Source organism: Astyanax mexicanus, chromosome 15 (assembly GCF_023375975.1).
Source record: "Astyanax mexicanus isolate ESR-SI-001 chromosome 15, AstMex3_surface, whole genome shotgun sequence".
In the NCBI taxonomy this organism is placed as follows: domain Eukaryota; kingdom Metazoa; phylum Chordata; class Actinopteri; order Characiformes; family Acestrorhamphidae; genus Astyanax; species Astyanax mexicanus.
The window spans coordinates 22,737,322-22,751,828 of NC_064422.1; the positions used below are offsets into that span (position 1 = coordinate 22,737,322).

Consider the following 14,507-nt stretch of genomic DNA (forward strand, 5'->3'; position numbering starts at 1 on the left):
GCCCAGGAGGGGGAAGGCAGGGGCGAAGAAGGGGGGTCTGCAAAAAAACTGTTATTAACCACTGACTACATACAACTCTGGAAAAAAATAAGAGACCACTTAAAAATGATGAGTTTATTTGATTTTACTAAATTGAAAACCTCTGGAATATAATCAAGTGGAAGATTGATGATCACAAGCCATCAAACCAAGCTGAACTGCTTAAATTTAAAGTTATCCAAAAGCAGTGTGTAAGACTGGTGGAGGAGAACATGCCAAGATGCATGAAAACTGTGATTAAAAACCAATTTTTTATTTGGAATGTGGGAGAAATGTATGTATATACCTATAAATAGCAACATCAGAGCTATATATATAGACTGGACATGGACTGTACACTCGGTGGCTCTAACAGAAGAATATATAAAAATAATGAATTTAATAGTACCTGTGAGAAAATCCTGAGCACACACATACAATAGTGGTGTTTTTAAATAGCTTTCAACCCCAGTGAGGTAAACAGTCCTGCTCCCTCAGTTTCACAGTTGGTCACTCGTGTTGACTCAGAGGAGAAGGCCAGTGGACGCTGTTTCCTGCCTCTCGGTGTTTTGGTGATTAAAATATATGTTGGGTGCGAACTGGTGGAAATCATTCTGTTTCCTACATGGCGCAGTTTTCCACACAGGAACACTGAGCTCATGTTCTCCTCCTCCTCCTGTCCTGTCAACCGCTAGGAGAAATGTCATTTTCTTGTGAATAATCAACATCAAATGTTCTGCCAAGAAAACCATGTGAACAGCAAGCTCACTGAATCTATACGTTTCTGATTAGCATAATGTGACTGCCTGTTTATCAGATTGAGTTTGGTTTAAGGATATCAAGCAAACTGGAAAAGTCCGGTAAACAGCAGAAACGTAACTACTAAGGATGCACAATTGCATCCAAATTATATTGGTATCAGCAGTAGGGGTGGGCAATATTGTATCATATACAATATATCACAGAAAGATTGTGACACAGAAAGATCAGGATATTAAAAATCCATATCGTGATAATAGGGCTGTTCTGTCTTAAAAGTAGTCTGTTATTTACTGTGAAGCTTTAATTGTATTTTTGTATAATTATTTTCATTTGCAGTTTATATGCATGCACTAAATATTCTGTAATATTTTTTATTATATTATTTTATGCTATATTATTTATTTTGCCACATTGATTATACTGTTATACTATTATACTATATTCCTGAAATTATTACATTATTTTTCTGCTTTACTATATCGCCAAGTATATCGTTATCGCAAAAATACCCTGAAATATCGTGATATTATTTTAGAGCCATATTGCCCACTCCTAATCAGCAGGTATAGATGTTCAGTCTTTCAGAGTTATTTCTACTGCATTCGTAGCCTACAGAAATAAAGATAACCCTTTACAATAAACATACCTCAATTAACAGCACTTACAACAGTAATAAACATTGTTAAATATTTAAGTAATGTCTCAACTAGTTATTAATTGACCAAATTTAATACATTAACAACCATTACTAAATTGTAATTATTTTAATACTTAGGAATGTTGAAAATCCTGTTAATAAGAAATTGAGATGTTAGTTAAAATGTTTTATGTTTTTACGAATTAATAATTTTTTAACTAGTGTCAATTATTAATTAGCTGAGACCTTCTCTCATACATTATGTTAATTTATGGACCTTTACTGTAAAGAGTAATTATATATCTCTGTAATGGTAACCCTGGAAAAATTGGCCTTAGTTTCCCAGACAGGGATTAAGCCTAAATGTAGACTTTATTTTCCATTCAAATTTCCTTCTCCCCCTAAGTCTTACACTTACTTTTTAATTTTTAGTGATATTTTAGGTGTAAATAAATCACATTCTCTACAAACACACACATCCACACAATAGATTAACACCCAGGCCAAAAGAAAATCATTAAATTCTTTGTTGTATTTTCTGAACAAGTTGAAGTTAGAGAATATGTACATATATATTTCAGAGTTTAGATTGCAGTCACTTTCTGTTATTTCTGCACAGTTTTGTGATGCTGTTATTTTTCATTTGTGATGTACAGCTCTGGGAAAATTAAGAGACCACTTCAGTTCCTAAATGAGTTTCTCTAATTTTGTTATTAATAGGTATGTGTTTGAGTAAAACTGAACATTATTGTTTTATTCTATAAAGTACAGACATTTCTCCCAAATGTAAAAAATATATATTTTCATTTAGCGCATTTACTTGCAGAAAATGAGAAATGGCTAAAATAACAAAAAAATGCAGAGCTTTTAGACCTCAAATAATGCAAAGAAAACAGGTCTATGTTCATGAATTCATAAAGTTTTAAGAGTATATTTGGTGAAAAAACTTGTTTTTTAATTACAATTTTCATGCGCCTTGGCATGTTCTCCTTCATCAGTCTTACACACACCATCTTTCTCTTAATTATATTTCAGAGGTTTTCAATTTGGTAAAATCAAGGACAAACATTATCATTAAGTGGTCTCTTGTTTTTTTTTTCCAGAGCTGTATGCATTGAAATGTATAGGTAACCAAGGACCAGGAAGGATACATCAGTTGTGCCCTCAAAATCACTCCAAATTTCCCCAAAGAGTCTAAAAGTGGAGAGAGTGTGCATTTCTAGCGCAGAAAAACGGGGCAAAAGAATCTAAAAGCGGAGAGGGTGCGCATTTCAAGCGCAGAAAAAACGGGGCCAAAGAGTCTAAAAGTTGCCGTAATTAAGAGTTTAATATTAAGAGACATCATGAAATTAAACATCAATTTGAAAAATCTTAGTTTACACAACACTGTCAAAGATAAAGATAGTAAGTCAAGTTAAATGGTGTGTAAATTAAATAATCAGGAAAAAGTGGTATATTTCATTATTTGTTTTATTACAGAGTCTGTGGCCCGTGACTTCAAATATATTTCTCCTTCTGGCCCCCAACAAAAAAAGTTTGGACACCCCTGAGCTAGAATGTCTGCAAAATCTTGAAATGTAACTCTAACTTTTAGATGCCATTAAAAGAGAACTCAGCAGGTCACTTTAGGATATCAGCATGAGCCTAGAATTCTGTATAGTCTTCCTACTACCTAGCTGAAAATCAGTTAAGAAGGACTTGTTAAATCTTGCAGGAATGTGAAAGGTAAACTCCAGCTCTAGCTGGCAAATGCTGCACACATGATACAAATGCTTACATGATAATATACATCTCTGGAAAAAATTGAGACCACTTCAGTTTCTGAATCAGTTTATCTAACTTTGCTATTTATAGGTACATGTTTGAGTAAAATGACCATTGTTGTTTTATTCTATAAACTACGAACAGCATTTCCCCCAAATTCCGATTAAAATATTGTCATTTAGAGCATTTATTTGCATAAAATGAGAAATGGCTGAAATAACAAAAAAGATGCAGAGCTTTCAGACCTCAAATAATGCAAAGAAAACAAGTTTAAATTCAGGTACTAAGAGTTCAAAAAACAATATTTGGTGGAATAACTCTGGTTTTAATCAGTTTTCATGCATATTGGCATGTTCTCCTCCACCAGTCTTACACACTGCTTTTGGGTAACTTTATGCCACTTCTGACGCAAAAACTTCAGTTCAGCTTGGTTTGATGGCTTGTGTATCTGTGAAAAAAAGAAAGAAATGAATAAATGAATGAATGAAACTGGCTGTGTTTTCTGAATGCTGCACTCCAGGAAATTTTAGAGAAACTATCAGAGTGGTTCGAGTGCAGCGACACCTCGAGGTGGACAGGAGAAACTACAAGCGCTGACATAAACTTTCAACATAACCTCTGGCCAAACACTATAAAAGGGAGGAAGGCTTCCAAACAGCATATTTTTAGCTTCTGAAGTCATTCATTAACAGTTGGGACTGTGTCAGCATGTTTCTGGAGGGTGAGAAAGAAAAAAGCTTAATAAAGCACTAAAAATAGCTGATTCTATTTTTTTTTTTTTTGTAAAAAAAAAAACAAAAAAAACAATGAGATATACCTAAAATCTCTCATGTAAAATTATAATAGTATTGGTTGTGGATCACTGCACAGCTGTGTAGCTTAAATACAGCGTAGAACTTTCTGTTTTTCAAACCTGCAGAAAAGGCTTTTTGGTACGACCTCTCATAGACCATAATGAAGTCAATGACTCCTGAAAGCCCAGGTGGATTTTACCTCGCCGGTTAGCTATTTGTCCGACGTGTGAGAGGTGTGTGGAAAGCCGGAGCACGCTGCAGAGTGGACGACAGGCCATTGTTTGTTAGGCCTGATGGCACAGCTGCTTGTGTTAGTCCTACACTCAGCAGCTGTGCTCTGATAATCTGCTGCCTTGTGCAATACTGCACCAGCTATTCATCAGCTCAGCTCACTACGGTATACAGTTTCACCCCTAAATCGCCTTTATCCACTGTTATTTTCACCACTCATACAGGAAATCAAGCGGCTTCAGCCTTTCCAGTGCAATTGCTGAGCCTCTGCTCCACCACAAAAAGCATGGTTTAGCAAATGTTCATTAAAAAAAACAAAGACACAGAGCAGCTGCTGCCACAGGGATCCTTATAACACGTCTCAATCCCAACTCTGCTTTGTTTAAATAACCCATCAACAGCATCTCCATCCCTGTTCTCAAACTGTTATTAAATCTGCTTATCAGCCGGATTTAGCCATGCCAATAAAAGTGTCGATCCGCCGCACTGGCTTGGCTCATACGGCAGAGAAAGTGTGTTTTCTAATGAAGAGGCTGCTCAGAGTTAAAGGCATTCTGCAGAGTATTGACTAAGGGGAACCACAGGAAAACCGCCAGGCAGGAAAAATAACCTCGTGGGAAATGCCAGATGTATTTCGCACAAGAATAGCTGAGGTCTTAACAAACCAAGTAAATCAAGTCAAAGCTGCCCAGCATGTTGAAAAATGTGCCTTTTGGCCTTTTTCTCTCTCCCCTCATGAAAACTTAATGTTTAAAATTTAACCTCCGTCCGCCTTGAATGTGTGATAAGCCAAAACTGCTGTCTTGTATAGTCCTTATAAAGACAAATATTGTTCATATACTAAACTCAGTACAGGGGTTAATACGGAGCATAATTAATTAATTGTATTATTTATGTTACAGATGTTATTTATGCATTCTCCATGCTATGTTCACACAGCAGGTAAGCAGGGGCAAATCTGATCTTGTCATAAGTAACACACGTGTTTTCTATGTGGCAGTGTGAACCAAAAAAAAAACTGGAAACATTAAATCTGACATTTTTTCATTTTTGGTCGCGTTCATATATGGAACTAAAATTTGACATATATACGATACACAGCAGTGTGACTCTGCCTGGTCAGCCAGATTACAATCCATGCAACTTTTACATCAAGGAGAAGAAAAATGAAAGAATGGGAAATGGATGACAGCAATGAGGAAAGTTTTGCATCAAAGGTTCTTTAAGAACATTTAATTAAATGTGGTACAGAGGTGGTACATGTAAATGGCTGCGTATACGGCTCATTCTCAATTTGGAGTGGGAATTCAAGTGGATACATTTGAAAAAAATCTATTTTATTTGTCCCAGAAACAATCAACCTTAAAATGTCTATTAACAACTCCACTTACCAAATATGCAAAATGGAGAGCTTAATTCCAAATAGATTTTAATATATTTTAACATAAAATGCAAAGTTTTGGTCAATTTGTCACTGGTGTTACCCCATCTTGAATAATTTATTTTTTCATCTTTTTTTTTTTCATTGAATGTGATAAAGAAATTAAATTTAACTTAACATGTTGACACTCCAAATGGAGAATGACCCACACTCATTTTATTTTTCGCTCTGTTAATTATTCATGGGTTGTTAATACCAACTTTTTTTTTGCCTTTTTTGTCTGTCTGTCTGTCTGTCTGTGGAGAGACCAAAATACTCTAAACCAGAGGTTTAAATCAGAGCTGGTCGAGGCATACTTAAATTACGCGGGCGCTCTGGGCCTCCACGCCACCAGGGGGCCCTAAGAGCACCTAGATATCATGATAAAACAAATCTTTAAAAATAACATTTATGAATACAATCAAAAAGATATTACACACGTAAAAACAATGATTACATTATGTTTCATAGTTGCTTGCTGTTGGCTGCTGGCACTGTTATGTTGTGAAGTGAAAAATTAATCCCTCTGGAGCAGAGAAAAGAAAACAGAAGAAGCTGGAAGAAAAGAAAAACAACACTAAGGTAGGTTGGCATGTTACAATATTACAGAATGTTTTGTCAACATTAACCAAGCCTGCAGTTGAGTTTATATTCTGGAGAGGTTAGTTAAGTTAGCTAGCTTACAAAATGCACCCGGTAGCTAACATTAAATAGGCCACCAAATAAAATAGAAAAGCACCCTGTTAAAATATAGACTTGAGGGCTTTCAGGACTGTTCAGCATGTAATCAATGTAAACTTTATTCTATGTGCAAGACTAACAAGGCCGCTGTGTGATCTATTTTAAGCTTTTTTATTTTATTGTTGATGATTATGGCTTACAGCCAATGAAAATCTAAAATACAGTGTCTCACCAGATTAGAATATTATATAAGACCCGTTGGTACTTTTGGCAGTGGGGACAGTGTGCTGAGTCCTGCTGAAAAATGAAATCCGATTTTCTGGGAAAACACTTCACTGACTTTGGACTTGATAAAACACAGTGGATCAACACCAGCAGATGACATGTCTCTCCAAACCATCACTGATTGTGGAAACTTTACACTAGACCTCAGACAGCTTGCATGACTGTGTGTCTCTCCACTCTTCCTCCAGAATCTGGTCCTTGATTTTCAAAGCAAATGCAAAATTTACTGATGGTCAGTCAAGGTTTCTTGATGAATGGACCAATAGAAATTCAGAATGACTTGAAAGAAACTCTTTTTACATTGACTTCCATTAAAAAAAATAAAATGTAAATTATCCTGTAAACTGTTTTAGAGATACGTTTTTTATGGGACAGTGAAGATAGGCACTCAAAGGGAGTAGGATTGTTTCTGGAATACAGAATTCAGCACAACACCTGTAAAGTTAACGCAGCTGATCGTGATGGGAAATAGCAGCTTTCCCCATTGTAAAACAACAAACCTCAGTGCTGACTTTGGTCTAGACTTTTAGGTGTGAAAATGCCTTTACTTGTGCAATGTAGTACTTAATACAGTTTACCGGTTCTATTATTTTTAATAGAGCATAGGCTGTCATGATAAAATATGATTCTAATTTGGCCTTCATTTTACAAATATTTGGTAAAGATTGCATTAAGTGAAATTTATTCTCTGTCTGAGACACAGGCCTTTGCACAGTCTAGGCATCCCCCTGATATTTAATTGCAACAACTTGAATCACATGAGGAAAATGATAGTGTCCCCTAGGGTGCCCCTTCTCGCAATAAATTATAATGATGAGCTGCCTGAAAATATGAAAGTGTGTCAAAATGAGAGTGACCCATTTATGCCAATGGGTGCCCTGACCTCTAATGGCTTTTTCTTAATTTTTGTATATAATTTCTTAAATAACTTTTTAATTGGCATGTAAATATACATTTTACATCTAAATGTTCAGAATAATTTTAAATCTCTCCCCACCTGTGTGAAGAGATAATCTTCCCAAAACCTGAAGAAGTTTGATTTTAGAAATTCTTCATATGTCCTGTAAAAATATATTTTTAGATATATGGAAAGACAGTTTTACAGCTTGAAATCAGTTTACCAAACTCTTGCTGACACAAAAGTACTGTAATAAATGTTGTAATATTCAACTTGTGTCATGAACTTTGACTGTCTGTAAATCTTTACTTACAGTGTAAAATCTATAGCCAAAAACACAGATTAAAAACAAACTATTTGCATAAGTATTGGACTCCCGGAAGCTAATTTGCTGTGATTAATTTACATTCATATGTCTATTTTATGACTTTTGACATGTCAGTGTATGTTAAAAAGCGTTAGCTGCTTAAATGTTTGGTGACTGCCAGCATTAGCTTCTAAATTCTAAAATTCTAGCATTTTTTAACAAGCACCATATCCTTTATTTTTGGCCTAAGTATGGCCTGATCCAAAAATTGCTCTACCTATTTTTCAACTGTTCTTAAAAAAAAAGCTTTTTTAAACTGCATTTTAAAATAGCCTCAGTAACCATGCCTAATTTAAGGACACAAAAAAGCCCTGGTAGATGAAGTGACGAAGCACTAAAGAATTGTTAAGATGGTCTTAACAGAAAGAATTCCCCCTCACTCACTTCAACACCACTCATGTAAATATAGCCATACACCTGAAGGGTCAGAATTATGTAATGGTGTGCTGTATTTCCTGTGCTTAGAAACCTCGCGAGGAGGGTGTTATGTAAAATACAGGATATCTGATTAAGTGCCAAGTTCATGCTGACTTAATATAGCCCTGAGAATAAGCAGGTAAATAGAATCCAACAAGCCCTGAGATACAGCTGTAGTGATGCAAGATTTTTCCCCTCTGCCCTTAACTGCTTTTAAATTCCTCACACTTTTGGCAATTCATTTAATTTAGAATAATAAGGCAAATAGGAATTTCAGCACAGGGAACCCATTGGTCATATCCCAATTGCATTCTTATTGGTAATATAAACTATTTTTTTGTATGATGTTTCAAACGTGAGCATGCTCAAATAGTGTGTAATTCCCAGTAAACACAGAATTTAAGAGGGTGCAAATATTTCTGATGATTTTGAAAAGATAAGAGAAGACAAGACATCAATCTTGTGATAGGCACAGGTGGAATTTGGCCTCACCATTACCCCATCTGTGAACACACTAGTGAGTACACATGCCCAGAGTGGTGAACAGCCATCGCTGCAGCACCTCAGGAGCAGTGTGGTTTAACCCTCCTTTTATGTTATTACCCATTTAGTGTTTAAAGTATTAAAAAAAAATAGTTGACATTACTTTTGTGATATATATATATATATATATATATATATATATATATATATATATATATATATATATATATATATATATATATGTATATGTGTGCTGTTTTATTGGCATAAAACATAAGAAATATCAATATTTTACACATATTTGTTTGGTAATAATGTTGAGGTCCCTATGATATTGAGTTTTATAATCTTTCTGTAAATGTCCCTTCACTTTAACAACTCAATACTTATAATACTTATATAACTCAAATAAAATACTTATAATAATGCCAGAACCATTTAATATAACCATATAAAACCTGATTTTTTATTTTTTATTTTATTAAATGTCCATCACACAGCCTTGTTAGACTATATATGTGACCACTAGACTGAGAAGGAATCTTCATAGGACAGTTCTAACAAGAACACACCACCCCGGGCTGCAGCCTCAAACACAGCTTCTGTCTTTTTTAATACTCTGTGACCGTGGCAGCTAGCTTCCTGTGTTCTGATTGAGAAGCTGCCACTAGCAAATCTACATTAGCATGGCCATCTGGAGCCAAGGCTGTCTGTCCGGCCTTTTCCACCTGCTCGTACAGAACCAAGGTCAGATTAAAATTCGAGAACTCAGACACTAGTTTGGTTTTGTATTTATAGCTCAAAAGCTAGACAGACATCTTAAGTGATACATTTGTCAGGAACATAGCTGTCAGAAGTGACTTACCCTCAGGAGAAGGTCAGAACTGCAGACAAGAGTGTTTATGATATGTTGCTGTATACCATGCAGAACCTGCAAGTACATCTTGCCACAGTTGATGTCAGATTATAGCATCTATATCTAAATCTGGATTGATGCGTTTTGGCTGATGTTTGCCCTGACTGGTGTTCAACCTCACCTACATCCAAGATAACACCTCACAACTTACACAGCTGTGGCTATTCCTTAAGGTAACATTTATGATCAATTTATGTACTGCTATCCCATTGTTTGCGTATGTAGATCATATGTTTTCTCATATACCAGTATTTTTCGCACTATAAGGTGCACTTAAAATCCTTTAATTTTTCCAAAAATCCTCAGTACACCTTTTAATCCGGTGTGCCTTATGTGTAAATTTTACCAGTCAGGTTATAAGGACCAGTAAAGCCACTCCACTCCACTGTTTAGTGTTTCCAGCAGCGGAACTGGAGTAGCATTAGCATTAGCCGCTACCCACGCTAAACAATAGCTCTTTGGCTGTTCAGAGGGGAGTATTATCGGCCTGTAGCTCACTGCTAACCCTTAGCATTACCCACTAACCGCACTCTCTTTCATCGTTCAGAGATGAGTATTATTGGACTGTATCCTGCACGTTTACCGTGTTAAAACAAGCTACATGGAATGAACCGCTAGCTAGCTTACTGGAGCACTCCGTGTTACTCAGTGTATCGATGTTGGCCTCTAGCAGTTAGCCTGTAATGCTAATACAAGTTGCTAATCTAAGCTTACTGTAAATAAACATAAGCACATTACTCACCCAAATAAACTGTTTTCAGGAGAGAAATCTGTGTAGATTAACATCCAGCACTCATTTGACTTTAAAAAAAGTAAATTTTATTACAGTTTTGTTTACTTAACTTAATTTAGCTTCACTTAATTTAGCTCGCCACCTCCCCACCACCACCACCCAGCGGTGAGACTTGCTGAATTAGTAGTTCCTTACTAGTAAAGCTTAAAATGTGCCCTAAAATCCAGTGCGCCTTTTTGTATGAAAATAGACCAGAAAATTGACGAAAATTTAAAACATGCGAAAAATACAGTACTTTACATTCATTATTTTAAATTTTTATATTATTTGTTCCTTGTTCTATAAAAACCCTTAAAAACATATTTTCTAGTTGTTAATGATGCTGTACAGCATGTACTATGAAAGAATGTGTGTATTGATTTCACATTGCAGAAATGAAGGCCTGAATGTTACGGCCTGTTATTAAAAATGTGTTTTGATTTCACACACTTATTACTGCCAGATCTGAACAGGCCTGCCTGCACTGGGGTGTGATCGCTCTATGAATGACTGCATTGTACCAGCACTGCATTCAGCTTGCGTCTAATTCGTATTCTTATTATTGCCTCTGGTGTCTCAGGCTGAGCTCTTGGCTGCGGGTGGTGATGTGCGCACTTGGTGAGGCATTTAGAAGGCTTGGATGCGACTCTCTGACACCAGGTCTGCTTTTCTTCGCAGCACATTCCACAACAATTTACAAACAGATTTGAATGTAGGCTGAAGCGACACCCCAGTCGGTGTCATGAGGAAATGGTCCAAAGGATTCTGAAAGGTGCTGAGGGTGATGCAGCACTGCAGATGGCCTGTCATGCGTCATTTCAGTCATAGCCTGCTTGAACTGCAGGCACCGTCTCTGCCCACGCTATATGTTTCTGAGCTGTTAAAAGGTAAAACTTTTGCATATAAGCGAATGGCTCGTCCTGGAGTAGGGGCTTTCTGCCAAGAGCCAACTCGAATTTAGTCTAAAACCATTCTCTCGGCACAGCCTTGAAAAAGCAAGGATATGAAAAATACACCTCTTCAGCTAACTAGTCAAAAACACTCAGCCCACGACTTCTCCAGGGTGTAATTACTTTTTTATATTTATAATATATAAAAACTGTCATTGGGTTGTTTGGTACTTTAGTCCAAACCAGTTGGATTGAAACAGCTGCATGCACAAGTAGGCAAGTGACTCTGGCAGCTGAAGAAAAGAAATGTCATAAGGGCAGATTAATAGCTTGAATGATGTATGAAGTCATAATGTGTTTAATTTGTCTTGCCTATTTATTTGCTTAGTTGCCTAGTTTTCCATATGAAGCACAATGGTGGAAAAATAGCTTGAATGTACATGTACAGGACCATTTTTTTAATTATTTAATATTTTTCTGCATTGTAGATTAATACAAACTGAAAAAAAACAGATAGAATTATTTTGTAAACAAAAAAGTGTTAAACAAACCAGAATATGTTTTACATTTTAGTTTCTTCGAAGTTGGCACCTCTATCTTAGAAGACAGATTTGCACATCTTGGCATTTTTCTTGGCATAGGTATTATCCTATTTTCTCCCCAATTTACACGGCAGTTACCCAAGCCACTCATTACGACTCTCCCTATCACTAGTGATGCCCCAACACCAGGAGGGTGAAGACTAGAGTTCCCTCTGCTGCACAGAATAATTTTATCAGAGTTACCAGCCTCAGAACCTGCAAGTTAACAGCAGCCCAGATAAGAGCACCTAAATGCTTTACAGAGTATTGTTTTAAACACTTTTACATTTCATAGTATACTTCATAGTCTGGATGAATTCAGTATTAATTTACAATTTAGGAAAAAATAAAAACAGCTGTTGTAGTTGATACAGATACAGATAAAATAGTACAAGATTAAAACAAGTTGGCCCCTTTTGAAATATAATTAGACTATATTTAGCCTAACATTGCATATAATGTATTCTCTGTGCAATTGCTTGCACATTTCGACAAACACATCTACCAGTATAATATAGAATAATATGGAGTAAGACAGATATATATTGTCACTTGCTTGAGAGTGTGGCACTGTCTAACATATTTTATGTTTTGCTACATTTTTGAATCATTATTTGTATTTGAGCAATATTTTTTTCAGTGGCCTTCAAATGAGAATATAAACAGCCAGGCCCGCAAAAAGCCAAGACCAGACCACTGAAATCCCCTCAGCATCAACACACAGATAACTTTAGCGAGTATGAAAAGATGTACAAAACATGTTTAACTTGAACCTAATATCTACAATAAAAATCCATGTTTCCTATAACCTGTATTAGTTTGTTCCTCACTCTCCCCTATAAAAATAAACAGAAGCTCTCATGATTGCTTCAGCATTCTTAAATTAAATCACTTTCTTTCTTTTTTTGATAATAATATGATTGCTCAGAGAAGTAACCCCACTTTCACAGAAGCAGAGTTTGCTCTTTGGTGAGAGTCCTTCAGCTCAGGCACATTTTCTCAGAAATCGTTCCGCTGTTGCTCCGTCAGGCCTTTTCTGTGCAGTAATTGAACGTCATTTTGGATACGACTGCCGCTGTAAACAGGCTGTATTCCCTGCTCTTCAAGTGCTTTTTACACAGCAGATGGATCAAAGAGAAAATGGAAGACAGCAGAGTATGTTTTGAATCTCTAACTCCTTCTTTTTGTCCAGGGTTTGTGCTGGAGAGTTTTTGAGATTGGAATGATGATAATATGCGCAATGGTTTGGTGGAGCATGACGATCTGCCAAATTGATGAATAGTTTCATTGCCATAATTAAATCATCCATGGTGTGTGCAGTAAATCTGTTGTAAATTAAACCCAGAATTAAATTCAATTAAAGCTAACATCGTGGAAATTAAATATCTTAAAATAGTATGTGAACAATATTTAAAATGTTTTTTTTGTTGTTGTTTTTTTTGCTAAAAACACTTGAACTATATAGAAATGAAAATGATTCATTCATACAACTGTAGGACCCTTTCAGGTGCTTCAAATGACTCAAAAACATCTACTATGATTCGTGCTTTTATTTAAAGAACCGTTCACCACACAAATCAGTAGTTCAGTGGTTCTATACATATATGGTGTTTAATGGTATCAGTGTGCTGGAACAACCATCCCTGCTAAACCTAATACCTATTATATTCATTCTAAAAACTGGGGTGTCTTCCGCATTCCGCTTGTGCAGTTACCCATTCTCACCAGAGAGGTAAAAACGTACAGACATCAGCTTTAAGAACTGCAGAGCTCTTAACCTGCTATTAAATCAAGGCAGTCAGTCAGAAGAGAGAAGAGAGGTCAATTACATACATCAAGGATAAAGATCTGTTGGAATCTGGTCAAATAAAAATCAATGAGGCTGTACGTGGACTTTGAGTAAAATAATAAAAATTGAGGGAAAAAATGTAGGTTATGGACCCTTTAAGGAAATTCCAAACTGTGGTAGGTTAACATTTATTTTTATGCAGTATATACATTTCCTTAGTCATGTAATCAGAGTCATGTGTGTTGCCTGAGGGCTGAGAAAACTACTAGCCCGGATGATAAAATGTAAAATGAAATCCCAAATGGAGCTATTGGACCATCTTCAATACAACGCTCGTCACATCTGGTTTCGCTTTAGCAATAATAAGAAAACACGAATGGGGTGTGAGTGACATTTTAAAGTGGAGCGCTGCGAGGTGCGCTGGGTACCGAGGCTGGTTCCCATTCGGGTTCACAGACTGTGCCATGCCGATCGTACCTGATAAAAGAATAACAGTGTTTCCCTTACAAGCTCCACGGCCCTTATAAAATGTATCTGACCATCTGTACGAGGAAAAGAAAAACGTCCTGTTGTTGTAAAGTTTTCCATGAGTGCAGAGCTACATGCTACAGTTGCGGCGGTGTGGGCGGCGCATATGGAACCAATCACCAGGAGTCTCAAAGGAGGGTCAGAGTGGGGGGGCTTTCTAATAATCTAAAGCACCGAAACAACAGCACTGTAGCACAGCACTGAAACAGACTGCAGGAAACTCTACACTCTTAAATGCTGTGTAGGAATGGCCTGTGCTGCACTCGGAGCATAA

At 36.4% G+C, this 14,507-nt stretch overlaps 1 protein-coding gene across 1 annotated transcript in view; it reads left to right on the forward strand.

Moving 5' to 3' along the window:
* The first annotated feature begins 6,093 nt into the window (after positions 1-6,093).
* The window catches only part of nrbf2b (nuclear receptor binding factor 2b), a 119,278-nt gene continuing 110,864 nt past the window's right edge, over positions 6,094-14,507 (forward strand). The window contains exon 1 of the mRNA XM_007255119.4: positions 6,094-6,208. The gene's annotated coding sequence lies outside the window, so the exon portion shown is untranslated. The remainder of the gene's footprint in view (positions 6,209-14,507) is intronic.